This window comes from Tamandua tetradactyla, chromosome 15 (assembly GCF_023851605.1).
Source record: "Tamandua tetradactyla isolate mTamTet1 chromosome 15, mTamTet1.pri, whole genome shotgun sequence".
Taxonomy (NCBI): Eukaryota; Metazoa; Chordata; class Mammalia; order Pilosa; family Myrmecophagidae; genus Tamandua; species Tamandua tetradactyla.
In genome coordinates this window covers 59,043,836-59,062,291 of record NC_135341.1, presented here as the reverse complement: position 1 = coordinate 59,062,291, position 18,456 = coordinate 59,043,836, and the positions used below count along the sequence as shown (strand labels likewise).

At 38.4% G+C, this 18,456-nt stretch overlaps 1 long non-coding RNA gene and 1 other non-coding gene across 3 annotated transcripts in view; both read left to right on the top strand.

Moving 5' to 3' along the window:
• LOC143658002 (uncharacterized) overlaps nt 1–18,456 on the top strand; it is a 342,442-nt gene that overhangs the window by 248,491 nt on the left and 75,495 nt on the right. The window contains exon 3 of one of the 2 annotated variants that reach the window (XR_013163057.1): nt 16,690–16,847. The exons of the other annotated variant lie outside the window; for it this stretch is intronic. This is a non-coding gene — a long non-coding RNA (uncharacterized LOC143658002). Of the gene's footprint in view, nt 1–16,689; nt 16,848–18,456 lie in introns of those variants that run through there. 2 annotated transcript variants of the gene reach the window in all.
• LOC143658102 (U2 spliceosomal RNA) lies at nt 13,541–13,731 on the top strand. The gene has a single exon (XR_013163127.1). It is a non-coding gene; the product is annotated as a U2 spliceosomal RNA (small nuclear RNA).

The window sequence follows — 18,456 nt, the reverse complement described above, 5'->3', positions numbered from 1 at the left end:
AATACTTGAGTATAGATTGTGTACATCATGCTCCTTGAGCGCATCATACTGCCATGTGCATTTCCTAAGAACAAGGATATTACTTATGTAACCACCCTACATACAGTTATCAAGTTTAAGATTTAACAATGATATGAAACTTACAGTCTATATTCCAATTTTTCATGTGTCCCAATAATGTCTTTTCTCCTTCCTTGTTGTATCCTGTCAAGGATGATATATTGATCTTTCTAGTTTTCTTTCTGCATGTCTCCCTCCCTCCCTTCCTCCCTCCTGTCATTTCTTCTTCTCTCCCTCTCTCTCTTCCTCCTTTCCTCCCTCCTTTCTTTACTTTCTCCCTCCCTCCCATCCTCCCTCCCTTTTCCTGTGCAATATATATTGTATATAAATTTTTCATCTTATCTATTCTCAAGCAAACCATTCATTGTGTTTAACTACATTCATAGTATTGTGGTACTCTCCCCAGCTTCCATTACCAAATCTTCCCATCTTCCCAGACAGAAAGCCTACACCTATGAGACATTAACTCCCTATTTCCTCTTTCTGCCCCTTGATCCTAGCAACCTGTACTCTAGTTTCTGTCTCTATAAACTTGCATGTACTCAGATATTTTCTTTGTAATTACTATAGAGCTAAGATTTAGCATTCTAAATCTGTAACAATCTTGTTTGCCTTGATACCAGCTTAACTTCAACAGCATACACAAAATGTTTTCCTATACCCTTCTGTCCCTTATCTTTATATAGTTTTTGTCATATGCATTGTGTGTCCAATGGAAAAGGTTTATCATTACATTTTATGCATTTGCCTTCTAGATCCTTTAGGAAGTAAAATGTGGAGATACAAGTCAAAATACAATAATACTGGCACTTTCATTTATCTATACCATTATCCTCATTGGAGAGCTTTATTTCTTCATGTAGCATCAATCTATTGCCTATTGTCCTTTCTTTTCCATCTGCAGAGCTCGTTTGCATTAATTGCAGGGCCAGTCTAGTGGTGATGAACTCCTTCAGCTTTTGTTTATCTGGGAATGTCTTAATCTCTCCCCCATTTTTGAAAGACTGTTTTGCCAGATGCAAAATTCTTGTTTGGCAAATTTTTGTTTTCATCACTTTAAATGTGTCATCCCAGTGCCTTCTTGCCTCCATGTTTTCCGATGAGAAATCTGTACTTAATTTTGTTGAGGTTTCCTAGCATGTGTATGTTGCATCTCTCTTTGGGCTTTAGGAATTTTCTCTTTATCTTTGCATTTGACAATTTGATTATAATATGGTGTTGTGTGGGTCTATTTGTGTTTATCATTTTTTGTAGTTCATTGAGCATCTTGGATACGTATAATTTGTGTCTTTTATTAAATTTGGGAAGTTTTCAGCCATTATTTCTTGAATATTTTATCTGCTCTTTATTCTCCTTCTTCTCCTTCTGGAATATCTGGTATGAAAATATTGACATGCTTGATGGTGTCCCACATGTTCTTCAGTCTCTATTCATTTTTCTTCATTCTTTCCTCTTTTTGTTCCTTAGATTATTGATTTCAATTGTTCTATCTTCAAGTTCACTGATTCTTTCTTTTGCCAGCTCCAATCTGCTCTTGATCCTTTTTGGAGAATTTTAAATGTCTGTTACTCTTGTCTTCAGCTTTGTTTAGTTCTTTTTCATAATTTCCATCTCCCTGTTAATATTCTCTTAGAATTTTCCTGATTTCCTTTAGTTCTTTATTCATGGTTTCCTTTAGATCTTTGAACATATTTACAAACATTTTTTAAAAGTCTCTGTCTAGTATGTCCCAGGTCTGATCCTCCTTACTGGTGATTTTTAATGCCTTAATCTTCTCTTTTGCCAGGGCCATCACTTCCTGTTTTTTTTGTTTGTTTGTTTGTTTGTTTTTTGTATGTCCTGTAGTCCTTTGTTGAAACATGGACATTTTGATATTTTAGTGTCTTTTCACTGGAATTTAGACTCTGAGGCATCAATTCCTTAAGATTATATCCAGGTAGTATTATGCCAGCTCTCCTGAATGCCAGGAGCTAAAATATAAAAGAAAAAGAAGAAGGAAGGAAAAAGAGTATCTTTTCCAGTCTTTGCAGATTGACTGTACAAATGCTATCTGACAGGATTGGGGTAAACCCATCCATGAGTTTAGAGAATAGCTCCAGGCCAAAGTGTAGAGCCCTCCCTGATCCTTTTTGCACATACTTCTTGTGAGGCCTGCGTGTGTGGCACATTTATCCAGATATACAACTGCCCTCTCTTCCATAAGAACTGTGTCTTCATTGTATGGGGCACTGTACCATATGTCCTACAGCCAGCTATCCCTTGCCTCAGGCAGCATAACTTGACTGTTCTCCCATAGCATTCTGTCAGAGGGTTCTGTCAACTAGCCTTCTATACATAGGAGGATTTCTGGGATGGTGAGTCCTTCTGGCCACCACCAGACTGATTGGTCCCGACATACAATTTCCCAGAATGCATGTGAATGTTATTCTGCTCCCTCCAGAACTGAGACCAGGGATCTACATTGGGAGCATGGCCTGTCTCCATATGAAGCTAGTGAGGGCTGAGGAAGGGGCCAGTCAGGGTGCCACGAGATCCTTCTGCTTTTAGGTTGCCTTTTTATTGATTTGGCACTTGCCCTGTTACTGCAGTACTGTTTTCTGGAGCTTTGAGAAGGACTTTTTGCCAATTCTTATAGAACTGTGGTTTTAACAACCACAAAGTTTCTGTGGGATGATGGCACTGTGACCTTTCATTTCTGATATTGGCATCAGCGCATGTTGTTTTAAATGTTTTTTGAAAATTTCAATTGCATGTTTTCTCAACAGCAGCAAAATCTTCAAGGAAGCACTTTTGAAGTGGGTTGAGTAATTGGTGGAAGGTGAGAAGGTAGTCAAAGCAAGAATCAATAATGCTTATGAATAACTTGCATGTGTAGGAGAAGAGAGAATACAGTATGTAGAAAGAGAGGTTGTGCTGAGGGTGGTGCTTTTTGTTTTTTACATTTTTTTTTTTTTTTAGTTTTTTTTTTTTTCTTTGAATTGAGACCTATTAGAGCAAGCTAAAATGCTGATTCTAGAAAACTAGGAAAGAGTAAGAAGCTGAAAAATTCAAGTGGAAAGTCTAACTGCATGGCAGAAGGGTAAAATCTGTGCATCTAAAATGGGGTTGGCCTTCACTAGAAGGGACTTCCCTTCCTCCAAGATTAATGAGAGAAAAAGAAAAGATGAGTAAAGATTTCGATTAATTTATAGATTTGATAGCAATATTAATTATATTAATTAATTGAGTGTTTAGGAAGAAATTAGTTTGGAAGTGAAAAAAGAAGAGGTGGGTGGTGTGGGAGAAGAAAATTCAGATATTTGAAGGCAGCAAAGTGTGGTCATGGAGAGTAGATGGGTGAACTTACTAGAGAAATGATGTTAAGAACACAAAGCAGTGTTAACTGGTCATTTAAACTGGTGACCAAGACTTCAAAGTGCTATCACCAAGTTGGAGTTTCAGTTGGCCTAAATTGAAAATGACAGGAGCTTACATAAAGTTTGTTTTCTCATATTTCTTGATATTAAATCCAGGGCTGGTCCAGTGTCTCTGCAATTATTAGGGAACTAGACCCCTTCTATTTTCGTACTCTGCCTTCTCCAGCACTTGACTTTCATTTCATGGTCTAAGATGGTTCGTTCTAACCAGCAGTAAGGGGAAAAAGAGACAAAAAGAATGCATCCATTGTCACTTTATGTTTATTGTCTGAGGGTGGGGTGATTGAATGAGTGAATTTGGAGGCTGAGCAGTTTCAGGCATTGAAAAAGACCAGGGTCTTCTTGTAGGAATGGGAGGCTGAGGTGATATGAGGCGGAGGTCGCTGGAGATAAGGACGCCAAGGATTAAAGAAGTCATACTGGGCGACATTCCCGTGGTGTACAACATCCACATTAATGGCAGGATTTAGAGAATAAAGAAAGAGAGAAACTTCAGAGACAAAGTCTTTAATCAATAGAGAAGAAGCCATGATAACAGTAGAAAGGAAGAGGGAAATTGGACCTATCTGTAAAATAGTGAACATAATCATCATTCATGGATGCTAAGCTGGGCAGGGAGGCAAATGAAGAAAGAGGGGGCTTGATGGTGGGGTGGAAATATTTGGTATCAATGGATTAGGAGTGTTGATGAACTAGGAACACTAGAACAGAAATCTGGACAATAGGAAGTTTTGATCTCTTATAAAAAAAAAAAAAAAAAAAAACCTGAACTTTTATTGTAAAGAAATGGAGACGGTTGTTGTTCAATAAGCTACAGCATTAATTATGTGCTTCATGTCTGTACAGATTCAGCCTGTCAACTTTCAGAATAGTTTTCTAAGAAATCAATGCATAATAAAATGTTGTTTTGAGATTTATTATCATATACCTTACTAAGTATTTGTCGGCTGCACATCACACTATATACCATCTTCAGTTTGTAAGCATATCTTCATTACTTTATTGTTGATGGTGTTTAAAATGTGGAGTATCTCTATCTAGTTCAGGTTAGCCACACAGATATGGCATTTGTTTTACTTTAATGCTTTGTTTATAAAATAACAACTACGCATATTGTAAAATATTTCAACACACAGCAAGTTATATAATTAAAAAGAACAAAATCTTCCTCTCCTTCACTCTTGAACAAAGTGTTTCCTTCACTTTGAACAAAGTGTTTCCATTTTCAGCATCATGTCTGTGTCTTCTGGGTCAGTGTTCCTATAACCCTCTGTGGTCTTCTCTTTGAAGTTGTTCATTTTCTTCAAATACTCAATGACCCTTGGTTGACTATTCATATTTACAACTGAAGAACTATGTTGACTAGAGATTACACAGTTGTAGCGCTGTTGTCCCACAAGTTGACATTCCCAAAGGGATGGCTGATTCTGTACAAAGATAAGGACCCTGTCACTATACAGATACCCCTTTAGGTTCCATGGGCAGGAAAGATAGATGGAGGCACAGCCATCACAGTTCCCAAACTAAAGAACATTTGTTCTCGAGATTTCCATTCTTTAGGATTCTTAGTTGCAGAAGAAAGAAACCACTCCAGTTAATTTCATCAGGAAGGGAATTATTTGGAGATATTAAGTAACTCATCTAATTGTTGAGAGAACTGGAGGGTCGGTTTCTCAATGAAACTTCTGACAAAAAGAGTTGCCAGAAACTCATTAAATAACTGGTCTAATTAGGAAGTTGCTGCCACTCAGACTGGAGAGCCAGCCTTCATCTGCTGCCACCACAGTAGGGGAAGGGGTGTCGTGTGCCCAGCCTGCTCCTTTATCAAAGTCCTATGTGAACTGGGGGAACACAAGTCATATACCTGGATCCTAGTTACAACAGGAAATAAGGGGTTTAAATGACTCTGCCTAGGAAAGCAGTCTTCACAATATGGGAACCATCTGAAGTGGAAATAATGCTCAAAAGATTTAGAGCAGTCACAAATGTCAGATATCTGCTGCATGGGGAAACATACTTGAGTCTATTTCTATCCCTTGCCTTTCTATCTGTTTCTCTCCAGCTGCCTTTCCTTTTAATGCCAGCGATCCAGTGACTTTACATTTGCTTCACACCACTCTCTAGTCCCAAAATATACACTAATAGTCCCTTTAGAGATAAATCTTTCTCATTAGAAAGCCCTACATGAGGCTTCAAATGGGATTCATTGCTGCAGCCAACCCAAGAAAATATGAAATTCAAGTAGCTGACCCACACCAGCTGTGCACAGTAAATCTTTTAATTAATTATCCTGCCCCCAGCCCACTTGTACTCCTGTACCTGCTGACTCCAAACTTGATGCACTGTGTCCACTTTCAAGGTGGCCTTTTCTGGTTTCTCTGTTCTGATTTATGCATCAATCAGACCTACCTTTCTAATGTCTTGCAGAAATTTGTCAAAATTTCTGGTTTATTGATGGTATTCTTCCTTTTTCCCTGGGCTATTATAGATGGATTCTGTTTGCATATCTTTACTATTGTTTTGTTAGGAAATTTAAAGGAATTAGAGGTAAATGTGGGTGCTGAGGCAACTATTTTGTCACCAAAGTTTAGTCCTTATTTTAGAAAAAGGGAAGGCAAAGCAAATTTTGTAACAGTGCCCCTCTGCCTCTACCTTGTGTTTCCCTTTATATTGTGTATACCAGAGGCTCGAAAATTTTTCTATAAAGGGTCAGGTAGGAAATATTTTAGGCTTTATGCACCCTAAGATTTCCGTTGCAATCACTCAAGTTTTGCAATTGTAGTGCAAAACTATCCATAAACATAGGCAAATGAATGAATGTGGCTGTGTTCCAATAAAGGTTTGCTTGCAAAAATAGGTAGCAGGTGGGATTTGACCAATAGACCATACTACACCCACCCCTGGTCTATAGGAAAAGTCTTAAGGGAGAATATTCTGAATGTCTCAGCACTAGGCTTAAAATAAAGTGTTTGGGGAAGTCCATCTCTTTCATATTGAGTAACTTGGTTAAACTCTCAATTTGTCATTGCCCGTAGATATTAAGGAAATTTTAAAAAGAAAAATATATGTTTAATAACACACCATCCTACTCACAAAATACTTCGTCTTGCAGTTTCCTTGTGTCAATGAATGGGGTTATATCTGGCAGTTTTCTTTGTGACTTTGCTTGTCACAGTATGAAAGTAACATTTAAAAAAGTATTTTCTATGGTACATGATGTCCTAATATCAGAAATAGTTTCCTCAGAAATTAGCATGTTTACATGCAAAAAAGAAGAAAAGTCAAATCTCTAAAATTGATTTTAGGAAACTGGTACTGTAATGTCGCACACATGCCTGGTGAACTAGCATCTTGGTAAAGCACAAGGAAAGAATACTCAATCGATTCCATCTTTTTTCACTTAAATGGGAAACATTAAAGTTTGGAAGCAGCAAAGAACAGAAATGTGGAGAGTAGCTAGAATATAAAGTATTTTAAAGTTTAAATGGATCAGAAAATTGCTAAAAACATATTTTCCCCATGCATTCACTAAGGTGGATTTGTGACTGAAGCAGATTATATTTCCCTCTTTCATTTAATCCATGCAATACTTGAACACCAATAAAAATCTCTTTAACTCAGACTTTCAGCTTGACATTTGTATATGCAAACTGGAGGGAGAAAAAAGTTTCAGCGCTAAGGTTTTCTTGGATAGAGCAGTGAACCTTAGGGGGTAGGGCATTAATCCTCCAAGTAAGGGGAATTTTTCATGTGAGCTGATCCTCCATGCTTTGTCAATTGCTTCTATTGCTGCTGAAACAAGCGACTATATTTGGGAGCTGTTTTTGAATGAGAGGTTTGTATGCACCACTTCCACTGCAGTGCCATCCCCTTGCTTACATTGTTTTGCAGCCAGGCCTCTGCCCTCACCCATCACTCAAATGTCAATAAATAACTTCCACAATTGGCAATTCCAAAGGACTTGACCTCATCTTTCTTGCCAGTTATGTGGCGTGTGACTTTATCCTTTATATACTTAATACTTCGATTCTTAAAGCCTTCTGCTTTTGGGTTTTCTTCCTAAATCTTTCATTACTCTAACATCTAACACCCATTCCTCTCTATTCCTATCCTGCAAATACAAGTGGTTTTGCCAAAATTCAATGCTCTTTGAGGGATGGTATTAGAAAGAGATTATGAGAACAGATGCCCAAGCCAGATGGTATGATTTCAAATCTCAGCCCGTTCATTTATTCACTGTGTGAACTTGGGCGAGTTCCTCAACCTTTTTAAGGCCTCACTTTCTTCATCTTTAAAATGGGGCCAATAATACCATTTATCTCCTTGAGTTTATCAAGATTTACTGAGAAAAATATGTATGACAATATTTCTCAAATTTAACATACAGATCAAATGGGATTCTTGATAAAATTCACATTCTTATTCAATAATGTGTGAGTAAGGCTTGAGAGTCAGGATTTCTAACATGCTTTCAAAAGATGTGGATACTGCTGGTCTGAGAACCACTTGTAAGCAGCAAGAAGAAAAAGTGCTTAAAACCATGTTTGTCACTATAGAAGTGTTGACATCATCATTGTTGTTATTGGCATCATCATCATTGTATTAGTTTGTTAAGCTGCTGGAATGCAATATAGCAGAAATAGAATGGCTTTTAAAGGGGGAATTTAATAAGTTACAGGTTTACAGTTCTAAGCCTATAAATACATCCCAACTAAGGCATCCAGGGAAAGATACCTTAATTCACAAAGTCTGATGGGTCTGGAACACCTGTCAGCCAGGAAGTCATGTGGATGGCATCTGCTGGGATCTTTGGCTTTTACTTTCAAATAGCTTCCAGTCTTTGTTCCGGTGGGGGTCCCTCTGCTTCTCTGGAGCTGGCTTTCATCTCTTGACTTCCCTTGGCTCTCTCCAGGTTCTGGCTTGCTTAACATCTCATGGGAAGGCACAAGGTGACTTCTGTTGGGCTCCAAGCATCTCCAAACATCCATGTCTCTTCTGAGCTCACTGCAAAATGTTTCCTCTTTTAATGGACCAGTGAACTAATCAAGACCCATCTGGAATGGGTGGAACACATCTCCAACTAATCAAAAAGTCACACCCACAATTGGATGTGTCACATCTCCATGGAGATAATTTAATAAAAATCCCCACCCACAATATTGAATCAGGATGAAAGGAAATGGCTGCTGTTTCATGATTGGATCAGGATTAAAGCATGGCTTTTCTGAAGTACATAATAGATTTAAACCAGCACAATCATCAACATCATATTTCTCTTCCCTCAAAAGATTCCCTCCTTTCAGTGGTCTCAACAATTTCCTTCACATCAATCTACAAATATGAAACCTTTATGTCTGCAGAGCTCTTGTTCATCTTGTTATATCTAGGTATTCAATAAATATTTGTTAGAATGAAAGGAAAAGGAGAAGGGAGAAAAAGAGGGAAAGAGGGAAGGTAGAGTAGTATTTCTTATAAATAACTCTCAGTTTTATCACCAGCTGTGGTTTCTCTTATTCCCACACCACCAACTCTGCTGTCTCTCCTGGAAGTCCCCCAGTAATCTTATATTCATTGCTTACAAAACAGCCTCATCTCCTTCACGACACCTCCCTGTAGGCCTGATTTAGATGCAATTCCTCTGATGTTAATAATATTATAGATAGTACCTCTTTTATCACCCTTGTCCAATTTGGCTGTGTTATAATCTATAGTAATGTTACCCAACTTCAGTCACACATATACCACTTTTCGATTTCTGACATGTCTCTGTACCATCTCTATAATTGTCATTTATTATTATCATTATTATTATTATTATTATATTTTTTTAATGGGCAGCCTCCATGAATAGAACCCAGGTCTCTGGCATGGCTGGTGGGAATACTGCTGTCATTTATTTTGAATCAAAATATATATGCATGTAGTTTAAATAGCAAAGGTTCTAAAAGTGTGTAGGTAAGTGTTCAAACTTCAAGCAAGAAGCAACAGCAGAAAAAGAGTAATCCTTTTCTGAACACACATGCATGTTTCCTTTTCTTCAGGGAAACTTTCAACTCTTTTCATTGATTCTTTTGTTTATCTCTCCGCTAAATAACATGCTATATTGCTGTTTCTTCTTTTTCACTTAGGCATTATATAGACGATACATTCTGGAAGGTGAAAAGATTTAGTTTTCTTTCCCATCCTACCTTTATCATATATGGGCCTATTTCCCATCCTCTCAGTATAGATATATCATGATTTAGATTTGTCCTTTATCTAGTGTTCACTTTATTTTGACAGCTGAGCCAATGGTATACTTTCCTTTTGATGTACAATCTTTTGTTTTCCCTGGAGTTAATAATTGTGGTGTTTTTTTTTTTTTCCACCTGTTTAATAATGTATGTATCTATTACTAATTCAGCCCACTTAGTTATGAGGTAAATTTTTTGCAAGCATGCATATCTGAGAATATATTTTTCTATAGCACCCTTGATCGATAGTTTTGTTGGACATAAAATGCTAGGTTGCAAATCATTTATATTTTGAATTGTGAAGGACTAGCACCATTGTTATTATGACTTCTGAAGTTGCTATTAAGAAATTTGATTCTGTTTTGAGTCCTGATCATTTTCATGTAACTTTCTATGTCTGTGGACTATTTTAAGATCTTGATCTTTTTTCACTTTGTTTTCAAATATTGTGGGCTTGATGAGGATTTATTCTCATTCTTGTTCTGGAAAATTGGTGACCCTTGTATCTGGAAATTTTAAGTTCTTCATGTTTGAAAACATTTTTGTATTTTCTGATTGATATTTCCTCCATTCTGCTTTAGCTCAGTTTTCTTCCTGAAATTTCTATTATTCAAATATTTTCGTTCCTATTTTCTTTTTTTTTTTTCTATATTTACTCTGTTTTCTGGGAGATTTCCATATCGCTGCCTTTCCGCCTTGGTATTGTTTTAATTTCTTCTAATATTTCTTTCAATTTTCAAAAGCTTTTTTTTTTGTTTTTGTTCTTTTTATATCATTCTCTTGATTCATGAGTAATTTCATTTTTTTCTATCTTTATTCTATTTTCTGGGACATTTCCACACCTCTGTCTTTCAACCTTGGTATTGTTGTTTTAATTTCTATTAACATTTCTTTCAATTTTCAAGAGCTCTTTTTTTGTTTTTGTTCTTTTTATGTTACTCTCTTGATTCATGAGTAAAATATTTCCTAGCCCCCAAAATCATGAGAATTCCTGATGCTTAGAACAGTTGGTTTGTGGTACTTTATTACAGCAACCCTGGCAAGCTAACACAGCTGGGCTGTTTTATTGGGGAATCCTGAAAATCATTACCTTTAAGTCTGATCTCTTGGGATGGTGAGAATCACCAGAGAAGAGGAATCTAAAATCGTTGGTGATTTCAACATTCATATGTAAATTTTGACTTACTCCCTATTTTACTGAAGTGCCTCTGCCCTTATCTCTGTTTCCTCACTGCTCTTAGACCTGTTTATTTAGCCTCTTTGGACTCTAACCCTCCAGTCTTTTGAAGCGTGAGGTAGTTGTCTGACTATGCAAAGAGGAGGAAAAGGGATAGGGGCATCCAACTTCTTCCTAAGCAGAATTTTACTGAACTTTCCAGATTTTCTCCAATATTACTTCCTCTCCCCATATAACCAACACCTGAGCCGATGGAGTTCTGTACTGAAAAGTGGGCTGTTCTTAGCTTTCCCAATAGTGCCTCCAGATTTAGCATTCCCAGAACTGGGTAGGAAAGTTTATCCTAGTCCTGATTTCACACAGTCAAACTTGTGTTGCTGTTCTTTACTCTTAATTTTCTTTTCTTTGTGAATTTGTGTGTGTGTGTGTGTGTTTTAAACAACCCTTTGCCATCATTTTGTTCCTTTTAGAAGGAGCATATCTAAACGAATTTATCTAATCCTCCCGAGTCAAATTTAAAAAATAGATACCTACTTTAGCTATGTTTTAAGCAACATTGTGAAATAATAGTTGTTCTGCATAGTTATGCTTTTCTTATGCACAGCAAACAAATGCACAGCTATTTTTAATTGCCCACATAATGCCCAGGATTATTTTATGATCTTCTTATTTTAAGCAAAACATATTTTGAGAAGTACTATGTAATATTACTCAGCATGAAGTTGACATTCCTTAAGCATTCACTGCCTTGAGGTATTAATGGTCCCTGGAGAGTCCTTGGAATAATAATTTTAATAATCTGAGCGTTTTTTATACATATGCTCTTTTATACAGCTGTGGGCAAGTGTGTATGGGTATATGTAGTTAATCACTCAGCCACTTAATGGAAGGAACACTGTGGATAGTCTGTGTACCCCCAGGAACAATTGCCCACTGCTGAGTTGCCATATCACTCAGCAGGTTGAGACCCTGGCAGTGTCGTAACTATTATCATTATTTCCCAGAATATTACCATCTGCTCCTTTGATCCATTAACCTCCTATTGCACTCATAAAGAGATTGCCAAGCATGGAAGCAAATACACTGTAAAACTAAACAGGGGAAGATACGGTAGACACGCACTTTGTTTTCAGAACAGGGGTCAATGCTTCTCTTGTTTTCTTTTCTTTCCTAGATAGATCATTTACTTGCCTAAAGGGAGGTGGTAGATTGTCCACATAAATGAAATGGTGCTGGTCCACTGTGTTCATTTATTGCTGGTAACAGTTTAAGTCAAATCAATTAGCATTTAATTTATTCATTTCCTTCTGTCCACCAAGGGCAGAAAGAAATAATGAGCTAATAGCTGCTTAAATTCACGTACAGTTTCCCCACCCCCATTTGGCTTTTATAATCAATCATAACACGTTGAAACAGTGTACTTTTAAATTCTACTGGTCATATTGACTTTACATGAGCTTGTAGAGTCTTAAAAATTATGTGAATAGGTGGTTTACCTGGTGTGGTGGTTTGGAGTTGTATGTCTCCCAGAAAAATAGGTTCTTAAACTGAATCCATTCCTGTGGTTGTGAACTCATTGTAGGTCGGATCTTTTGATGAGGCTACTTCAATTAAGGTATGGTCCAGGATGGGTCTTTTTTTTTTTTTTTACAGTTTTAATCACATACCATACAATCCATCCTAAGTGTGCAATCAATGGCTCCTGGTATAATCACATAGTTATGCAGTCAACACCACAATCTATGTAAGAACGTTCCCATTTCTTTCATAATGGGAATTATACCCCTCCTTTATATCTCTCTATTATAGACATTTAGCTTTAGTATAGTGCCTTTGTTGCAATTAATGAAAGAATATTACAATGTCACTGTTAACTATAAATCTTAGTTTGCATTCATTGTATTTTTCTCATATACCACTCTATTTTTAACATCTTGTAATAGTGACAGACATTTGTTGTAGTTCATGTAAAGACTTTCTTTTATTTGTAAAATTAATCACCATTACCATCAACTCTAGATTTTGCTAATTTATGTAGTCCCAGTTTTTATCCTCTAGATTCCCTTCTGGGAACCCTAATCTTCCTTTTTCATTCATACTCACATTCAGCTTTATTAACTACATTTACAATATTGTGTTACCATCACACAGTATTCTGCTCTCCATTTCTGAACATTTACAATCTTATTAAACATTCTGTACTCCTTAAGCATAAATTGCTCAATCTCTGCCCTCTTTCTATCTCCTGATAATCTATGTTCACAAATTTAACTCTCTGAGTTTGCTTATTATAGTTAGTTCATATTAGTGAGACCATATAATAATTATCCTTATTTCTGGCTTATTTCACTCAACATAATGTCCTCAAGGTTCATTCACATTTTTGTATATATAATGACTTCATTCCTTCCTGAAGTCATACAATATTCCATTGTATGTTATACCACATCAGGATGGTTCTTAGTGTTATTACTGAGTCCTTTATAAACAGAATGAAATTAAGATGAAGAGACAAAAGCCACGGTGTTCTAGTTTACTAGCTGCCAGGTTGCAATATACCAGAAACAGAATGGCTTTTAAACAGGGGAATTTAATAAGTTACTAGTTTACAGTTTTAAGGCCGAGAAAATGTCCCAATTAAAACAAGTCTATATATCACTTCTCGGCCTTTTGGCTAAGATCAAGTGTAGTATCTGTTCTTATCAGTTTAATATCTGATACGTCCTCTATCCGAGGACAATATATTAAATGGATTTTTGGAGCAGGGAGATGGAATAGGAGCTTGCTCTGTCCACTCCACGCATCGACCTGGTACTGCAGTACTTCCAGGAACGGTGCACTCTCCTCCTCAATTGTGGTGTGAACTGACAGACTTGACTTTCCCTTGCTGTCCTACTTTGCTTCTTTTCTTTACCAGACCAGGATGTCTATAGCTCTCTTTGTGTTTTTCCTCCTCAGCTGCTTGTACTGTCATTTCTTTTTCATCTGTCTCTTTGTTTGTCTTTTTCTTTCTACTGTCATGTTCTTTATTCGTGGTGATGGCCAACCCAGGTTTCATGCAAGTGATAAATAAATGCTAGGTAGTTAAAAAAAAAAAAAAAACAAGTCTATAGAAATGTCTAATCAAAGGCATCCATCCAGGGAAAGATACTCTGGTTCAAGAAGGCCAAGGAAGTTCAGGGTTTCTCTCTCAAGTGAGAAGACACATGGCGAACATGGTCAGGGTTTCTCTCTCATCTGGAAGGGCACATGGAGAACATGGTATCATCTGCTAGATTTCTCTCCTGGCTTCTGGTTTCATGAAGCTCCCCAGGAGGCGTTTTCCTTCTTCATCTCTAAAGGTTGCTGGCTCGTGGACTCTCTGCTTTGTGGTGCTGCAGCATTCTCTGCTCTCTCCAAATCTCCTTCATTCTCCAAAATGTTTCCTCTTTTATAGGACTCCAGAAACTTATCAAGACCCACCCAAATAAGTGGAGATAAGTCATCACCTAATCCAGTTTAACAACCACTCTTGATTAAATCGCATCTCCAGAGAGAAGATCTGATTACAGTTTCAAATATACAGTATTGAATAGGGGTTATTCTGCCTTTATGAAATGGGATTTTGATTAAAACATGGCTTTTCTAGGGGACATACATCCTTTCAAACCAGCACATTCCACCCTCTGGACCCTAAAAAAGACATGTTTTCCCCATGTACAAAATACATTAATTTCATAACAATATCAGAAATCCTTCAACCATTTCAGTAGCAGTACAAATGAAATACAAAGTTAGAAACAGTACAAACTCCTATCAAAGTTAATTAGAGGCATGGTCTGTTCCAAGGCAAGGTTCTCCTCTGGCTCTGGACCTATAAAAACTCAAAACAAATTATTTGCTGCCAACATACAAAGGAGGGACGTTCACAGAATACATATACCCATTTTCATAGGGAGGAAGGAACACAGGGGTCACAGGATCCAAGCAGTTTTGAAAACCCACAGGGCTAAGTCCATTAAATTTCAAAGTCTGAGGGTCATTTATCTTCAGGGCTTTAGAAAGTGGCAGTCCCACCCTTTCCAAAGGCCTACACAGAGGCCTGCCTCCCTCCAAATGCAATGTTGGGGGGCACTGGGGAGACCACCTTTTTCTCGGCTCCACCCTTTCCAAGCATTGGGGCCTCACCCAGGCTCTCTGCCTTCTTCAGGGCACATGCTTGAGCCCTCCATGTGGTGGCAGCCAGGCTCTCCCCCAACTCCAAGGAATGTTCTTCACCCTCTCCAAGGCCTAATGTGGCATGACTCTTGCACTGCAACCAGGTGGAAGGCCCATCCTCTGCCTTTGGGGCAAACACCCTCTCCACGGGCTTGGGTGGATCTGCTCTCCTGGCCCGAGGCTTCTTGACTTCAGACCTCAGCCTCCATGGTTTTGCCTCTGAAGTTATTTTTCCTCCAATGTGTCCCTTCTCTGAACCCCCCCCCCCCCATCCAGACTGGCAGTGGCTCTGTTTATACACATCCCACAGTACTCTGGTTGGCTTTCTATGCAGTAGCGTTGGATCATGCCCATCAGACATAAGGAGTTTCCACAGATCTTTCTTGGATAACTCTGTGTCCAAGCCTGACTTGCTCTGAAATGGCTGACTGGTTCCGCATTTGGCCAAATCCTCATGTGGGATGCTGTTCTCTGGGATCTCCCTTCCAGGAAGCCCAGAATTCTCCAGATCATCAACTTCTGGTTTCTTTGTACCTAAGAGTTCAGTTCTCAGCTTATCTCTTTCCTGTCACATTTTGCTATAAACTGCAAGGAGAAACCAGGCTGCACTTTCCACATTTAATTTGGAGATCTTTTCTGCTAAATATCCAGATTCATGGCATTTAAATTCTGCCTTTCAGCCAAAGCCACTAATCAATTTTGCCAGATTATTTGCCATTTTAAAACAAGGATTGCCTTCCTTCCAGTCTGCTATAACACATGCCTCATTTCTGTCTAGAGCTTCGTCACAGGTAGCTTCTGAGTCCACATTTCTACCAACAGTCTCTTCACAGCATCCTAGGCCTTCTCTATCAAGCTCCTCACAACTCCTCCAGATACTTCCCCTTATCCATTGAAAAACACATTCAAACATGTTTATTTGCAAACCTCAGCAGCAGCACCCCACTCTTAGTACCAAAATCTGTTCTAGTTTGCTAGCTGCCGAATGCAAAACACCAGAAACAGAATGGCTTTTAAAAAGGGGAATTTAATAATTTGCTAGTTTACAGTTCTAAGGCCGAGAAAATGTCCCAATTAAAACAAGTCTATAGAAATGTCCAATCAAAGACATCCATCTAGGCAAGGATACCTTGGTTCAAGAAGGCCAAGGAAGTTCAGGGTTTCTCTCTCAAGTGAGAAGGTATATGGCGAACATGGTCAGGGTTTCTCTCTCATCTGGAAGGGCACATGGTGAACATGGTATCATCTGCTAGCTTTCTCTCCTGGCTTCTGGTTTCATGAAGCTCCCCGGGAGGCGTTTTCCTTCTTCATCTCTAAAGGTTGCTGGCTCGTGGACTCTCTGCTTTGTGGTGCTGCAGCATTCTCTGCTCTCTCCAAATCTCCTTCATTCTCCAAAATGTTTCCTCTTTTATAGGACTCCAGAAACTTATCAAGACCTACCCAAATGGGTGGAGACATGTCATCACCTAATCCAGTTTAACAACCACTCTTGATTAAATCGCATCTCCAGAAAGATTATCTGATTACAGTTTCAGACATGCATTATTGTATAGGGATTATTCTGCCTTTATGAAATGGGATTTTGATTAAAACATGGATTTTCTAGGGAACATACATCCTTTCAAACCAGCACAGATGGGAAGCAGGAAGCTGAAATTCACTGGAACCCAGAAGAGAACAGGGAGGCCAGGAGAGACTGCCATGTGCATTGCCACATGACAGAGGAGCCAAGGACTGTGGATCTCTGACAGCCAGCCCCAGAAAACCAGTCTTCAGGAAGAAAGCATCACCTTGATGACACCTGGATTTGGACTTTTCCCAGCCTCAAAACCATGAGCTAATAAATTCCCATTGTTTAAGCCAGCCCATTGCATGATATTTGCTTGAGTATCCCAGGAAATGACTATAAATTTTAGTGTTAGGAAAGTGGGGTACTGCTGTTGAATAGATCACAAATGTTGAAATGGTTTGGAAATTAGGTAGTGGGTAGAGGCTGGAAAAATTGTGAAGTGCTTGATAGAGAAACTTAGATTGCTTTGAAGATAGTGTTGGTAGAAAATATAGATGCTAAAGATACTTCTGATTAGGACTTGGAAGGAAATGATGAATGTGTTTTTACAAACTGGAAGAAAGGTGATCCTTGTTTTAAAGTGACAGAGAACTTGACAGAACTGAGTTCTGGTGTTGGATGGGAGATAGAACCTGAACACAATTAACTTGGATTATTTGTTTGAGATTAGTTTCTCTGTGCATTTTATAGTAAAATATGAGAAGAAAGGGATAAGCTGAATACTGAATTCCTGAGCACAAAGAAACAAGAAATTGATGGTTTTGAAAATTCTGAGTCTGTCCAGACAGTGTGATCTGAGACTAGGGCCAGTAGAAACTCTATCAGGGACATCCATGAGCTTTCAGAAAGTAAGCCTTTGGGGAATAATGTTCCATGTGTGGGTTTAACCGAACATGGAACCAATCTGTCATTTCAATGGATGACTTGGATTGAAAATGTAGTTATGCAGGGAAGAGCTATAGAAGGCTCTGTTTTCTGATGAATTTGGACCCCTTTGAACTACAGGTAAAGCCAACAAGTTTTCTATAAAATTTCTATGAGCAGAACCACTGCCAACCTAGCCTGAAAGAGGCAGTGAAGTACAGTTTGAAGGAAAGATGAATTTAAGAGCAGAACCATGGAAGTCAAAGTCTGGAACAAAGATATCTCCTTGTGCCAAGAGAGTGGGCCTATGCATGAATATAGAAAAGGCAGGTCTTCCATTCCACTTAGTGAGGGTTAGCCTTGCACCCTGTTGTTCAGAGAGAATGCTGCCACTCCAATGCTTGGAGAAGGTAGGGACTGTGTCCTGGGGTTTGCAGAGAGCCTGACTGACATTATGATACTTTGGAAGTGGGGGTGGGTGGAGATTTCACCCCTGTGTTTGGGGAGAGCATGGCCATTGCAAAAACACTTGGAAGTAATGGGGCTGCCACTCCATCAGGCCTGGAGGATAAAACATCAATGCATAGATGACTGTCAGACCTTGAAATCTAATTGAGTTTGTCCTGGATTATTTGGAACCATGACCCATTTTTCTTCTAATGTCTCCCTACTGGGATGGGAATATCTATCCTATGCCTACCCCTCCATTGTTTATTGGAAGCAGATAACTTGTTTTCTAGATTTTACAGGTTCATGGACAGAGAGGAACTTTGTTCCAGGACAGGCCACACCCATAAGTGATTTTGATGAGACTTTGTAGGTAGCATTGTTCCCAAAATGACTTAAGGCTTTTGGGATATTGTGATGGAATAAATATATCTTGCACTTGAAAAGAACATGTTTTTTTGAGTTCCAGAGAATGAGTTTGTAGTGGTTTGG